The sequence below is a fragment of the Sapajus apella genome, unplaced genomic scaffold (assembly GCF_009761245.1).
Source record: "Sapajus apella isolate SASKATOON/1434 unplaced genomic scaffold, GSC_monkey_1.0 scaffold44, whole genome shotgun sequence".
Taxonomy (NCBI): domain Eukaryota; kingdom Metazoa; phylum Chordata; class Mammalia; order Primates; family Cebidae; genus Sapajus; species Sapajus apella.
Genome location: NW_022436984.1, coordinates 16,074,677 through 16,089,972, shown reverse-complemented (window position 1 = coordinate 16,089,972; position 15,296 = coordinate 16,074,677). Strand labels below are relative to the sequence as shown.

General features: G+C 39.8%; 1 protein-coding gene and 1 pseudogene across 2 annotated transcripts in view; one reads left to right on the top strand and one right to left on the bottom strand.

The window, feature by feature from the left end:
- MTA3 (metastasis associated 1 family member 3) overlaps nucleotides 1–15,296 on the bottom strand; it is a 138,859-nt gene that overhangs the window by 74,664 nt on the left and 48,899 nt on the right. The window lies entirely within an intron of this gene.
- On the top strand, nucleotides 14,321–14,931 carry LOC116524228 (annotated as a pseudogene).

The following is a 15,296-nucleotide window of genomic DNA, read 5'->3' as shown; positions in this document are numbered from 1 at the left end:
AAAAAAAAAAAAAAAAAAAAAAAAAAAAATCACTGGATTTCACAAAACAAAAGTAGGGATTTCATGATCAACTTCCTAATTATAATCACAGCAAAGGCCACTGGCCATGTGTAGTCTTTTGTTGTATGTGTCACAACCATGGAACAATGACTTCCAACTTTCAAGTGAATTTCCTCTCACTCTCCTGTAGCAGAGGTTAAAAAAAAAAAAATCACCAAGAATTGATCTTAGTTCTTCGGATTTTGCTCTGCAAATATCAGAGTCAGCTAAATTTGGTAGCTAACCTCACTAGACTGTGCAGTTTAGCTGTAGTATATATTTGTACACACTTCTACATCAACTCTGAAAATAATATAGTAGACCCTATTATGCGTGATTTTACGTTCCAAGGTTTCACTTACCCGTAGTCAACCACAGTCTCAAAATAGATGAATGTAGTACAATAAGATATTTGTGTGTGTGAGAGAGACAGAGAGGGAGAGCACTGTATTAGTCTGTTTTCATGCTGCTGATAAAGACATACCTGAGACTGGGCAATTTACAAAAGAAAGAGGTTTATTGGACTTAACAGTTCCACATGGCTGGGGAGGTCTCACATCACGGTGGAAGGCAAAGAGGAACAAGACACATCTTACGTGGATGGTGGCAGGCAAAGTGAGAGGTTGTGCAGGGAAACTCCCATTTTTAAAACCATCAGGGCTGGGTGTGGTGGCTCACGCATATAATCCCAGCACTTTTTGGGGCTGAGGTGGGCAGATTTCCTGAGCTCAGGAGTTTCAGACCACCCTGGACAACATGGCAAAATCCCATCTCTACTAAAATGCAAAAAATTAGCCGGACATGGTGGCACATACCTATAATCCCAATTACTCAGGAAGCTCAGGCAAGAGAATCACTTGAACCCGGGAGGCGGAGGTTGCAGCGAGCCGACGGCATGCCACTGCACTCTAGCCTGGGCAACAGAGCGAGACTCCATATCGATAAAAATAAAATAAAACTATCTGATCTCATGAGAGTTATTCACTATCATGAGAACAGCACAGGAAAGATCCACCCCCATGATTCAATTACTGCCACCCCCCCCCCCGCCCGCCACCACCGCCATCCCTCCCACAACACGTGGGCATTATGGGAGCTTCAAGGTGAGATTTGGTGGGGACACAGAGCCAAACCATATCAAGCACAGTCATGTATCTTTTATAATGGTATATTGTTATACCATTAACAGTAATGGTATAATTATTCTTGTTAATCTTATTACTATGCCTAATTTATAAAGTAAACTTTATGTTAAGTATAGTGTAGAGGAAAAAACAGCCTGGTTCAGTGCCATCCTTGGCTTCAGGTATCTACTGAGGGTATTGAAATATATCCCTTCATGGAAAGGAAGGACTACTGTGATTGTTTCTTAATAACTGACCTCATGAAAATGAAAAGAAAGATCAATAGCATTTAGGGACCTTTACAGCTAATAATCCCATAAACAATTATTTTTTAAACTTTCTGAATTTACAATAAATGACAAAACTAAAAGAGTAAATGATATTCAAAAATGCTAAAATTCCTCAAAAGTAATTTCTCTTTTTTTTTTTGAGACAGGGTCTTACTCTATTGCTTAGGTTGGAGTGCAGTGGCATGATCTCAGCTCACTGCAACCTCTGCCTCCTGGGCTCAGGTGATCCTCCCACTTCAGCTTCCCAAGTAGCCGAGACTACAGGTGCATGCCAAAATGCCCAGCTAATTTTTGTATTTTTAGTAGAGACAGGGTTTTGTCATGTTGCCCAGGCTGGCCTCCAACTCCTGAGCTCAAGCAATCTGCCCGTCCTGGCCTCCCAAAGTGCTAGGATTACAAGCATGAGCCACTGCACCCAGCCAAAAGAAATTTTTATAATTAATAGGTGCTCTGAAACCAGTCACAGAATTATGTGCATTTTTCTCAGCTGATACTACACCAACCACTCAAAACATGAATGGATTTTCAGTTTTGTGTTCACGTTAAATGAATGAAATTGCTTTTCTTATGGGTACTTTTTAAAATGATGATGGGCTGTTACCCGATTAAGGCTTCAAAGAACCAAAGTAGTATTAGCCTTCATAAAGTGACTGTGACAAAAAATGATTATATTCATTGTTTCAAAGGTTCTATTCTTTAGCGTTTAGTTTGTGTTCCTGAACACTAAAGGAACCATTTGCATTCAGAGGAAGAGCTCCTGGACTGTCCCAAATCAAATGGGAAAGAATACATCGAAATTACTGCTGACCAGGAGATATGAAACCTCCAAAGCCCACATTTATACCACAGACCAAAGGAAGACTACAGTACTGGTCAGTATGTGTAGAAAGTAAACACTCATCAGGTTATGTACACTGTGGAGTAACTAGGAAATAATTCCTTTGAAACTGATCAACTTCACAAAGGAAATCAGAGGATCACATTATGTGCCAGAAGTCCATATAAACCTCATGTTTCTGATACATACAGAAGTTTCTTTTGAATGGACTTTATGTAGTCTAATCTTACCCTTAAGAGCTTTACAAGAATACAGTTTCTATAACAGAAGAGACAAAATCCAGTAGGGAAAATGTAGGGTATATAAGCTAAGAAAAGATACAGTAACACGACACAGGATAAAAGACATGTTGTTTATCAATAACATAATAAAAATTGAAAATGCCAGAGAAGTTTGAAAAAATGAACAACTAATCGATTGTGAGAGAAGGCGGAATAGTGATTACCTAACTGGAGAAGACTAGAAGGGAAGCTGTTGAGATACTAGCAATGTTCTTTATCATCTAGTGGTGATCACAAGAATATATACATTAAGTAAAAATGTTTAAGCTGTGTAACAAAGTGTAGGGCACTGTATATATATTACCATATGTATACCTCAATTTAAAATATGAAAAGAATTTTGAGGCCAGGCGTGGTGGCTCACACCTGTAATCCCTGCACATTAGGAGACCAAGGCAGATGGATCATGAGGGCCAGGGGTTCAAGACCAGCCTGGCCAACATAGTGAAACCCCATTTCTAGTAAAAATACAAAAATTGGAGTGGGGGGGGTGATAAAAAATATTAGTTGGGTGTAGTAGCATGCACCTGTAGTCCCAGCTACTCAGGAGGCTGAGGCAGGAGAATCGCTTGAACCCAGTAGGCGGAGGTTGCAGTGAGCCAAGATTGCACCATTGCACGCCAGCCTGAGTGACAGAGCAAGACTCCGTCTCCAAAAAAAAAAAAAACCGAAAAGAAAAGAAATAGAAAAAGAATTTTGAAATTAAACATTGAAAAGCTAAAAGTTGGCCAGGTACATTGGCTCATGCATGTAATCCCAGAGCTTTTGAGAGGCCTTGGGAGACCAGCCTGGGCATTAATTTTTTTAATTTTATAAAAATTAATTAAAAATTTTTAATTAAGTGGGCATGGTGTTGAGTGCCTATATTAAAAACAAACAACAACAAAAAAATCTAAACTAAAAGTCTTCCTTTTCCCTCCAGATTAAATACTTTGCAGAGATACCATCTTTTCAATAGAGATACCGATACACATTGCAAGACCCATTCAAATCTAAATTGTAAAAATCATAAGAATTCAGCACAAGCTGTTCTCTCTGCCAAAAAGCAGCGAAGGTGTTGTCACATTTCATCTCATTCATAACAGATGGAGATGACAAAAAGAAGTATTTTAGGAGAAAGACTGACAAGGAAATTTTGGCAATGGAATTCTCATCTTTTGTTAAGCAGAACCACACTATGGGTAGACTGGACTATTGTTCAGCAAATATTCACTCCCTCCCCCACACCTCCACAGGAGAATATTCTTCTATTCCACTGATGTTGGGCTTGGCCATGTGACCTGCTTGGCAAATAGGATGTTGGCACATGTGACATAAGAGAGAGCCTTGACAAGTGTTTGCACATTTGGCCTTGCCCTCTTATGCTACTGAGTTTTGTCCATGGAGGATGAGAGATACATGGAGCAGATCTGGACCCAACCTATAGCTTGGCACCTACATCAGAGCCCAGTCTAGCTCAGCAGAATCCTAGACAATCTGCAGATGAGTGTATCAGAAATCAATGCTCATTATTATATATTATACATAATATATAAATCAATGCTTGTTTATATATATAAATATATATACAAATATATATAGATAACACTGAAATTTGGGCAGTGCAATAGATACGTTTTCCTCTTTGAGAAAAAAAGAACTTAATTCACCTAGTTGCCAGAAGTGTTGTGAACAAGACAGTCCTCAGCTGCTGATCTTTTTTGGAATTATTTCAATACAAGAATGATTCATCATGAAAGACCACACACCCTTCCTGGAGCAACCTGCATCCAATAATGCAGGGCTGTGAAGGCCCAGACTTTCACCCTGATTTGGGATGGCCCAAATCAGCAGGAGTCAGTTGAGGCCTTCACTGGATTGTATCCACCTCCTCCCACTAACCAATCCTGCCTCCTTCCCTTTTATTCCACAAGTGTTGATCCCAAGGGTAATCCCTAATAAATTTCCCACATAAAAACTGCTATCAGAATCTGCTTCCAGGGAACCCAACCTAAAATGCAGTATTATGACAACAGCTAACTGATACACATATACTGTATTCAGTACTAACTACAAATGCTCTGCAACTTATGGCTACATCCCAACAAAGTCATCATAGGTTGAAAATATCGTAAGTCAAAAATCCACTTATTACCCTGATAACCCATTGTAAAAAAAACCCCGAAAATTGTTAAGTTGAACCACTGTAAATCGAGGGTCATCCTTATTGATTCGTTCAGTTACACTTTCACAAAAACTTCACATATATACCTCCTGCATAAATTACAGCATTCCAAATATCATATCTATTTAAAAATTAATGACCATATGGTTTTTTTCCCAAGCAGAGGAAGATTATAATAAATTCTCATGTGGATCACTTGATGTCAGGAGTTCAAGCCCAGCATGGCCAACATGGCAAAACTAAAAGTACAAAAATTAGCTGGGCATGATGGTGCGTGCCTGTAATCTCAGCTACTTGAGAGGCTGAGGCAGGAAAATTGCTTGAACCGGAGAGGCAGGGGTTGCAGTGAGCTGAGACTGTGCCACTGCACTCCAGTGTGGGTGACAGAATCAGATGCCATCTCAAAAAAAAAAAAGCTTTTTATATGTAAAAAAAGTACCATTCACTTTCAATTTTGCTTTAATGCATAAACAAAATCCCTCATACAACAGACTTAATTGGCATTCAATCAAATCAACCTAAAAGACACCCTGAGCCATGTTCTTGTGTGTACTTACACCTTTTGGTTACTGCTTTTGTTTTTTTGAGATGGAGTCTTGCTCGGTGGCCCAGGCTAGAGCGCAGGGGCGTGATCTCAGCTCACTGCAATCTCTACCTCCTGGGCTCAAGAGATTCTCATGCCTAGCCTCCCAAGTAGCTGGAATTACAGGCACCCACCACCACATCTGGCTAATTTGTGTATATTTTTAGTAGAGACAGGGTTTCACCATGTTGGCTGGGCTGGTTTCAAACTCCTGGCCTCAAGTGATCCATCTGCCTCGGCCTCCCAAGTGCTAGGATTACAGGTGTGAGCTACCACGCCTGCCTTTTTTTTTTTTTTTTTTTTTTTTAAATAGAGAGGAGGACTCACGGACTCACTATGTTGACTCAGGCTGGTCTCAAACTCCTGGCCTCAAGCCCTCAAGTGATCCTCCCACCTGAGCCTCCCATGTACCTGAGATTACAGGTGTACACCAACATACCTGACTCTTTATAATTATCATCACAAGAAAGCTACAGAGGACAACAGGCCACAGGGAACCCATGTTCCTAGATGTCATTTCCAAACTTACTAAGAGCATAATTAAAATGTATTGCCACCTGGCTGTGACTCTTGGCACAAACCAGACAAATATATGAAAGCAACTGTGTGAAGACACTGGAGAACAACCAATACAGGCAAGGAGAGGTGATGATCCCTCTGAAAAGTGCGATAGTTGAGCTTCCACACTGACCTTGGCCTTTACCATTTTCTAGACTGCTACATGCTGAAATAGAGCCAAACAGCAAGTTTCCTTTTTACTAGTCTAATATGACAAGAATCAGACTTTGATGCTGCCAGAGTCAGTAAGACCTAGGGAGCGAAATACTGGGGAGGATCCTATTTCAGGCCCTAAAGGAAATCTCAGGACATGAAAAAAATTGGTAGCACACATCTTCTCTGACCACATCCTCAAAGGCAAATAGGTATAGGAGCCACACTTCCTTCTAAATCAACTTCCAAGTTAAATTAAAAATTATAAGGCAAATTGGCAAATATTTAGAACCAAATAATAAAAATACTTCATACTAAAAGATATGTGTTACAGCCAAGGTGATAATTAGAGGGACATTTACAATCTTAAATATTTATCATGAAAAGTAAAGAATTTTTAAAAGGTATTTAAAAAGCTAGCAAAAGAATATTAGAGTAAGCCTAAAGAAAAGCAGAAGAGCCGGGCACGGTGGCTCACGCCTGTAATCATAGCACTCTGGGAGGCCAAGGCGGGCAGATTATGAGGTCAAGAGATTGAGACCATCCTGGCCAACATGGTGAAACGCCATCTCTACTAAAAAATACAAAAATTAGCTGGGCGTGGTGGTGCATTCCTGTAGTCCCAGCTACTTGGGAGACTGAGGCAGGAGCACTGCTTGAACCTGGGAGGCAGAGGATGCAGTCAGCTGAGCTCGAGCCACTGCACTCCAGCCTGGTACCTGGTGACAGAGCAAGACTCTGTCTTAAAAAAAAAAAAAAAAAAAAGGCAGAAGGAAGAAAACAAGAGTAAAAATAAATAGGAAACATACCAGTTTTTTTAAAAAATAAGTTCTTATTCTTTTAGATAACTAATAAATAACTTCAGGCAAAACAATCAAGAAAAATAGGGCATGTGATATATATATAAACAATAACAGGAATACCTACTTGTAACTACAAATATAGCAATTTGTTTACTTGAAAAATGTTGTAAAAATTATATTAACAAATCTGAAAATTTACGAGGAAATACATACTCTCCTAGACAGAAACAACCAAAATGCACTTAAGTAGAACAAAAATTTATTCTAACTATAAATCAAATTATAACCATAACTCACATCGAAGGACATTCTACAAAATAAGCGGCCTGCACTCTTCAAAATACCACGGTCATAAAACACAAAGAAAGACTAGGGAATCATTCAGGATTGAAGGAGACTATGAAGATACAACAACTAAATATCCTAAGTGATTCACAAGAAGATCTTGGCAAGAATTTTTTTTCTTTTGCCATAAAGAACATTACTGGGACAACTAACAAATCTGAATAAAGTCTCCAGATTAGACAGTAGCACTGTAACAAGGTTAACTTCCTGAGTCTGAGGATTATACTGAACTAATACATGAGAATTTCCTTTTTTTTCTTTTAAGGAAATGCTCTCTCAAATATTTAGCAGTAGAGGGACATTTATTCTGAAATTTACTTTCAAACTATTAAGAACTAATAATGTGTAAACAGTGTTAGTGTTTATGGGAGGCAATTATTTTGGACTGGGCTCCTGCACTAGGCCCCAGCAGATCAAACAAGAAGGCAGTCACTTGCGAAGTGCCTAGATTCACGGCAGCCAAACCGAAGGGGCCAGTTTATCTGAGTAGCCATGATAAGGAAGTCCCTTCTATTTTAAAGAAAGCAGCTTTGAAACAATCTGCTCCGTGTTCCCTGTTTCTGCTTCTCTTCTGCCCTTTTCCGTCTATAAAGCCAACCACCTCTGCTGAGCTCATCAGAACACTTGTTCTACTTTATAGATAGAATAAATGAAAGCCAATTAGATGCTTAAACTAAATTCTGTAATTTTTGTGTCTTTGGATGATAGGAAGAATAATAAAGCAAATGTGGTAAAGGTGGTAACAACTGGGGAATCTGGACGAGATGAATACCAGAAGTCTTTGTACTATTTTTGTATTATCACAAAATACAGAGTTTTAAGATTTTTATTTTATTTTTATTTTTTGAGACGGTGTTTTGCTCTTGTTGACTAGGCTGGTATGCAATGGCTCAATCTCAGCTCACTGCAACCTCCACCTCGTGGGTTCCAGTGATTCTCCTGCCTCAGCCTCCCAAGTAACTGGAATTATAGGCATGTGCCACCATGTCTGGCTAATTCTTTGTATTTAGTAGAGATGGGGTTTCACCATGTTGATCAGGCTGGTCTAGAACTCCTGACCTCGGGTGATCCACCCACCTCAGCCTCATGCCACCAGGCCCAGCCAGTTTTAAGAAATTATAACCACAAGCCTTCCATTAACTCATACTTGTAAATACAAATCTTTCCACCAATCATCCTAAACAAAGTTGCTAAAACAATTCTCTATTTCTCCCAAGTTCAAATCTATAGTGATTTTCTGATGTTTCCTACATACTGTGTGAAATTTGTAGGAGAAAAAGTAAAGTAAAAGGCCGTATTTACCCCCAGAAAAGAAAGAAACTCATTAAAGCTTAAATTTAAAAGAAAAAGATGGATTAATAGACCATAACACCACAAACAATTCTCCTAGGAGAGTCTGCAGCGTCTCCACACTCATCTGTAATAGATCATCAACAAAAAGATGTGTGTGTAATGTAGACTATTATTGCCTTAATGAGATGTATTTAGCAGGAAGAAAAATTTCGTGTTTCATATTTTTTACTACAGTGCTAGTCCATTAGTACTAATTCTGATTTTATAGCCTTAGAAACATGAATAGTATCCATCATAAGTTTTTAAAAGTTATATGAACCCATCAATTTTATGTCCATTTTGAAGTCTAGATTTTTTTTTTTTTTTTTTTTTTTTTTTTGGAGACAGAGTTTCACTCTTGTTACCCAGGCTGGAGTGCAATGGCACGATCTCGGCTCACCACAACCTCCACCTCCTGGGTTCAGGCAATTCTCTTGCCTCAGCCTCCTGAGTAGCTGGGATTACAGGCACGTGCCACCATGCCCAGCTAATTTTTTGTACTTTTAGTAGAGACAGGGTTTCACCATGTCGACCAGGATGGTCTCAATCTCCTGACCTCATGATCCACCCGCCTCAGCCTCCCAAAGTGCTGGGATTACAGGCGTGATGAAGTCTAGATTTCTAACATAAGTTGATACCTAAAATGCTAAAAAAAGATCTGTATTTTCTGACTGGGCGCAGTGGCTCACGCTTGTAATCTCAGCACTTTCAGAGGCCACGGTGGGCAGATCACTTGAGGTCAGGAGTTTGAGACCAGCCTGGCCAAGAACATGGTGAAACCCCATCTCTACTAAAAAGACAAAAATTAGCCAGTGGGGTGGTGGGGGTGCTTGAAATCCTAGCTACTCAGGAGGCTGAGGCAGGAGAATCGCTTAAACCCAGAAGGCGGAGGTTGCAGTGAGCTGAGAACTAACCACTGCACTTCAGTCTGGGTGACAAAGCAAGACTCCCTCTCAAAAAAAAAAAAAAAAAAAAATCTGTATTTTCTGCTGTGGCTTCTAAACTACCCCAATCCCCAGTACCCACAAGGCCCTAAATGAAACAAGAATCATGAATAAACAGAATGAAGCACATGACTGGTGGCTAGTCATTTTATAAAGCATTAATATCTGAAGAATAATAATATTGTTAAGTCAACTTTCTCTCATCCAAAAAATAAATTGTTTTTTCTAAGTTATTCTTGATGGGAAATTTTTATTGTAAAAATTGTAGCTTGTTTTAAGGGGAAGATTATATAAAAGATTATATTAACAGCCTTTGTTTACCACTTTTAACTCTTACAGTGACTTCTTGTAACAATTATATGAAAAGGTATGGTTGCTTAATCATAGCCTAATGACCATATTCAAACTTGATAATCTACTAAAATAATAAATACAGCATGATAAAATACCTTTTAGACAATCAATAAAGCTATAAAATCAGAAGTAAATGAGACTCAACAAAGATTATGAGTAAAAAAGACAAATGCCTCATTGTCATCATCTTCTCAACAATAACAACTAATATTTATTGAGCTCTGACACTGTGCCAGATACTACTCTGAACACTTTACAAGTAATTATCTCAATTCATCCTCAAGTTGATGTCACTTGAGAACTCAGAGACAAACTTTTTCGAAGGCTGGAAAGAGGTGCCAGGGGCCTTGTTCAGGAATCTGAGGCATTGCCTGATTTCACTCCCAGTAAGGCCAGGGCCTCTATGAGGCCTCAAGAGCCAGAGGAGCCCAATGTTTGCAAACATTACCTAAAATAAAGGTACATAAACTGCTGAATAAATCAGTAAGTTGTCTTCCAGCCAATCTGGGCAGCCAATATTGTAGAGAGCTGTAAGCCCCCCACAGAACCCAAAGACACCAGAGGAACTCTAACTGTCTCTACTTTGAGGAGCCACTGCAGTTCCACAGAGTCTGAATCCTTGGTTACACATATGAGCAACTCAAGAGTATGGCTGTACTCCCTCTTCCTGCCCATCCATAACCTTCCTGAAACAGAGCAAGTGGTTTTATTATTGTTACCACTGCTGATGAAGAAACTCAGACAAAGGTAGGTTAAGTAACTTGTACAGGGCTACATGGATCATACATGAGATACAGATTGAGGGGGGAAAATAAAGAATCACAAATAATGTCTCCATTTGTACACCCTTGTTCATAGCAAGGTTATTCACAATAGCCAAAAGACAGAGGCAACTCAAGTGTCCACTGATAAAGTAACATAATGTGGTCTATACATACAATGCATTATTAGTTAGCATTACTAGTCGGGAGTGGGAGCAGCACATGCCTGTAGTTCTAGCTATTAATACTTGGTAGGCTGAAGTAGGAGAATCACTTGAGGAGTTTGAGGCTACAGTGAGCTATGATCACACCACTGCATTCCAGTCTGAGTGACAGAGCAAGACCCTTCATATATATATATATTTTTTTTAATGGAAATTTTGACACATGGTACAGCATTAATGAACCCTGAAGACATCCTAAGTGAAAATAAGCCAGTGACAAAAGGCTTATATGAGATACTGAGAGCAGTCAATTTCATAGAGACAGAAAGTAGAAGGGTAGTGGCTAGGGGCAGGGGAGATGGAGAGTTAAAGTTTAATGGGGATGAGGTTTGTGTTTGGGGAAATGAAGACATTCTAGAGACGGATGGTGGTAATAGTTACACAACAATGTGAATCTGTGAAATGCCAGAGTGAATCTACTTAATACACTTAAAAATGGTGAAAAGAAGTTTTGAAATTATGGTAAAATACATATAACACAAAATGTAAGTGCATCACAGCTGGGCATGGTGGCACACACCTATAACACGAGCTACTCCTCGGGAGGCTGACGTAAGAGGACTGCTTGAGCCCAGAAGTTCAAATCTAGCCTGGGCAATATAGCATGATCCCATCTCTTCAAAAGCATGCATGGTATGCTTAAATCTTTCTACAGTTCATAGTGTTCAGACTGTGTGTACAGCTCTGGAGATATAATAAAATTAGAATTCAAATACACATATACACATTACTCTTAGTGATGTGATGCTCTCTATAAAACATTAAAATGCTAAAACAAAGGAATGGAAACAATATATTCCAATGACCTATTTCAATAAGAACCTATGTCCCAGAGAAAGAAGCTAATTTACTCATTCTCAAATATTTAGTGAACACCTATATATAGGCCAGGCACTATGCTTGGTGTTGAGAATTCAATAGCAGGAAAAAAACAGATGCAATAACTATACTAAGGGATGTAACAAGCTGGTACCTAGGGAATGGGAAGGAGAGAAAGGGATACAAAAAAATCACAAAAATGAGTGTTTAATTACAGACCTGACTCTCTACGAGAGCACACCACAAAGCAACCTGCCCTAAACTGATGGATTAGCCAAGATTTGGTTTTAAAAAGAGTTAACTATGTGGGGCTATGACAGCATCTAGGGAAATGGACTTGAACATGCAAGTCCTGTGGCAAGACACAAAACCAAGGGGAAGATACAGCCTGGCTGGGGCCCAGAGGACAGAGAGGTATGGGCAAAGGGGTTACAGACAGACGCCAGGCAAAACTCAATAGTTTTGTTGACTATAATAACAGTAATGATCTAAGTTTTTACCCTACATGCAATTAAAAGCACTAAAAGGATATAAGGTAGGAGACAGCAAAATAAAATAAGTTACACTTTTAAAAGATCAGATATAACATAGAAATCAGAGGTGTTCCAGGACACAATTTCCTCCCTCCTGAATCGACACAGCTTGGCCTTTCTCAGAACCAGACCTGGCATTAGGCAACCTAAGTTTCTAGTCCTGATTCTGTCACCAATTAAATGTGAGTCCTTATATTATACAATTTACTGTTTTTTCCGTTGGGCTCATCAACCTGTAAGACAGTCTTCCCTAAAAGGTGTATCAGGGTCCAAACAACTAACTCAAAAACTTCTTTTCTTTTATTCTTGCCCCTCCTCCCCCAAATTATTTAGTCTTCAAAGTCCAGGCAAAGAGATAAGCCAGTATCTTCTCTTTGCCAGGGCTAAGGCTTTGTTCCAGTGATATCTCCCTAACAATGCTTGTGACATTCTGCTCTTCAAGCCAGGAGGGTACAGACCTTGCTCTGGCCAACACCACCAAACAGGGAGTCACAGGCTAGAACTTCCAGCAACTAATGCACTGTTACTTATTAACAATTCAAGATTTCCTTGGTTCCAAGAAATTTTGTTCCCATGGAGGTGACGGTGGAAGGGATCAATGTAGGTATTGTAAACCTATTTTTTTCTCTCTCTGTGTGTGTGTGTGTGTGTGTGTGTGTGTGTGTGCGCGTGAGAGAGAGAGAGAGAGACGGAGTCTTGCTCTGTCGCCCAAGATGGAGTGTAGTGGCTTGATCACGGCTCACTGCAACCTCCCCCTCCCGTGTTCAAACAATTTTCCTGACTCAGCCTCCCCAGTAGCTGGGATTCAGACACATGCCACCACACCTGGCTAATTTTTGTATTTTTAGTAGAGATGGGGTTTTACTATGTTGGCCAAGCAGGTCTCAAACTCCTGACCCCAGGACACCCACCTGCCTCAGCCTCCCAAAGTGCTAGGATTACAGGTATGAGCCACTGCACCCGGCCCGTTATTTTTCTTTGTATATTGTATAAAATACACCTTATATTTGAATAAAACAAGGGTGAAATCTATAAGGCCTCCATGGCTTCAATATTTTTAACAATTATGAATCTTATACATCTTAGATTAGCAGTGTTTGAAATTCATAGTTCAACTATATTCATAACAGATTCCAAATGAGGAAGTAAGAACTACTGATGTGCAGGCAGCTTACTTACCTGTTCCCAATACATTATTAGTGATTTGACAAGTGGCATAAATTGTCTTGGATAAATCGATATCAGATTAGGAATGCTGATAGCCTACTGCAATCCTCAGAAGAAAAGTCACAAAGAAAATCACCTAGGAAGGGCTACCAGGTTTCAGCAATTCCACAACCCTGCCCTCTCTGCAGGCCTCTGAAGGAGGCCTTCAGATCCATGGTTTCATCACCTAATAAAAGAAGGTGCTAAAGCGATGAGAATAAGACCATAATAATTAGCTGGGAGTGGTGGTGGGCACCTGTAATCCCAGCTACTGGCTAAGGCAGGAGGTTGAGGCAGGAGAATCACTTGAACCTGGGAGGTGGAGGTTGCAGTGAGCCAAGATCATACCACTGTATTCTAGCCTGGGAAACAGGGCAAAACTCTGTCCCAAAAAAAAAAAAGGAATAGGACCATAAATACTCAAAGAAAAGTAAGAATTTGGCTCCCCAAATTCAACTAAATGATTAATCCATTTTCATTTAATGGCACAAAACAACCTATGAGCCTTTCATATGTTCTTTTTGGTAAACAATTTGTAAAACTCATTATCAGCATACTAATAATTAATTTTTACCCATACCACTCATTTTTATAAATGCCTCAGGATTTTAGAGTCTAAGTAAAGCTGAACCTAGCGCAGGATGAGGAGGAAGCCACAGCATTTAAATGTTGCAAACAAAAGAACACATCTTCCTCAGTGCTACCTCAAAGAAAGACAACAATAACAATATTTAAATCCAAGCCATTCTAACAAAAATGAGGTGGAAGGGTGGATAGAGAGGTAATCTGACGGAGAAGAGATAACTACTCAGGAGGAATCAAGTACAGATCCAAACCCTATCTCTGAAACCAGCTACACAAACATGACAAAACATGACTTCCTGAGCCTCTGAGCCTACTTCTGCTTTAGAAAATAATTACAGTAATAAATAACTAGAAAGAATATATGTGATAACAAAGTAATTGGGCCTCAAAATTACTAAGCATGAATGGAAATAAAACAGAAGACATAAAAAGCACTGACGGGTGGGAAGGTAACTTCCTAGAAGGAGCATAAAAGGTAAGTATTAAAGAAAATACACATAAAAAGCGTCGGAGACCCTTTTCACAAGATGGCGCCGAAAGCGAAGAAGGAAGCTCCTGCCCCTCCTAAAGCCGAAGCCAAAGCGAAGGCTTTAAAGGCCAAGAAGGCAGTGTTGAAAGGTGTCCACAGCCACAAAAAAAAGAAGATCTGCACATCGCCCACCTTCCGGCGGCCCAAGACACTGCGACTCCGGAGGCAGCCCAAATATCCTCGGCAGAGCGCCCCCAGGAGAAACAAACTGGACCACTATGCTATCATCAAGTTTCCGCTGACCACTGAGTCTGCCATGAGGAAGATAGAAGACAACACACTTGTGTTCATTGTGGATGTTAAAGCCAACAAGCACCAGATCAAACAGGCTGTGAAGAAGCTCTATGACATTGATGTGGCCAAGGTCAACACCCTGATTCGGCCTGATGGAGAGAAGAAGGCATATGTTCGACTGGCTCCTGATTACGATGCTTTGGATGTTGCCAACAAAATTGGGATCATCTAAACTGAGTCCAGCTGGCTAATTCTAAATATATGTATATCTTTTCACCATAAAAAAAAAAAAAAAAAGAAAATACACATAAAATGATTATTTATGAATCAGAGTCTTACTCTGTTGCCCAGGTTGGGATGATCATAGCTCACTGCAGCCTTGAGCTTCTGGGCTGAAGGGATCCATCCACCTCAGCCTCACACACGCACCACCATGCCTGGCTAATTTTTTTTTTTTTTTTTTTGGGTAGTGACAGGATCTTGTTATTTTGCCTAGGCTGGTCTCGAACTCCTGGCCTCAAGTGATCATCCCGCCTCAGCCTCCCAAAGTGTTGGGATTACAAGTATAAGCCAGTGTACTTGGCCATAAAATAATGT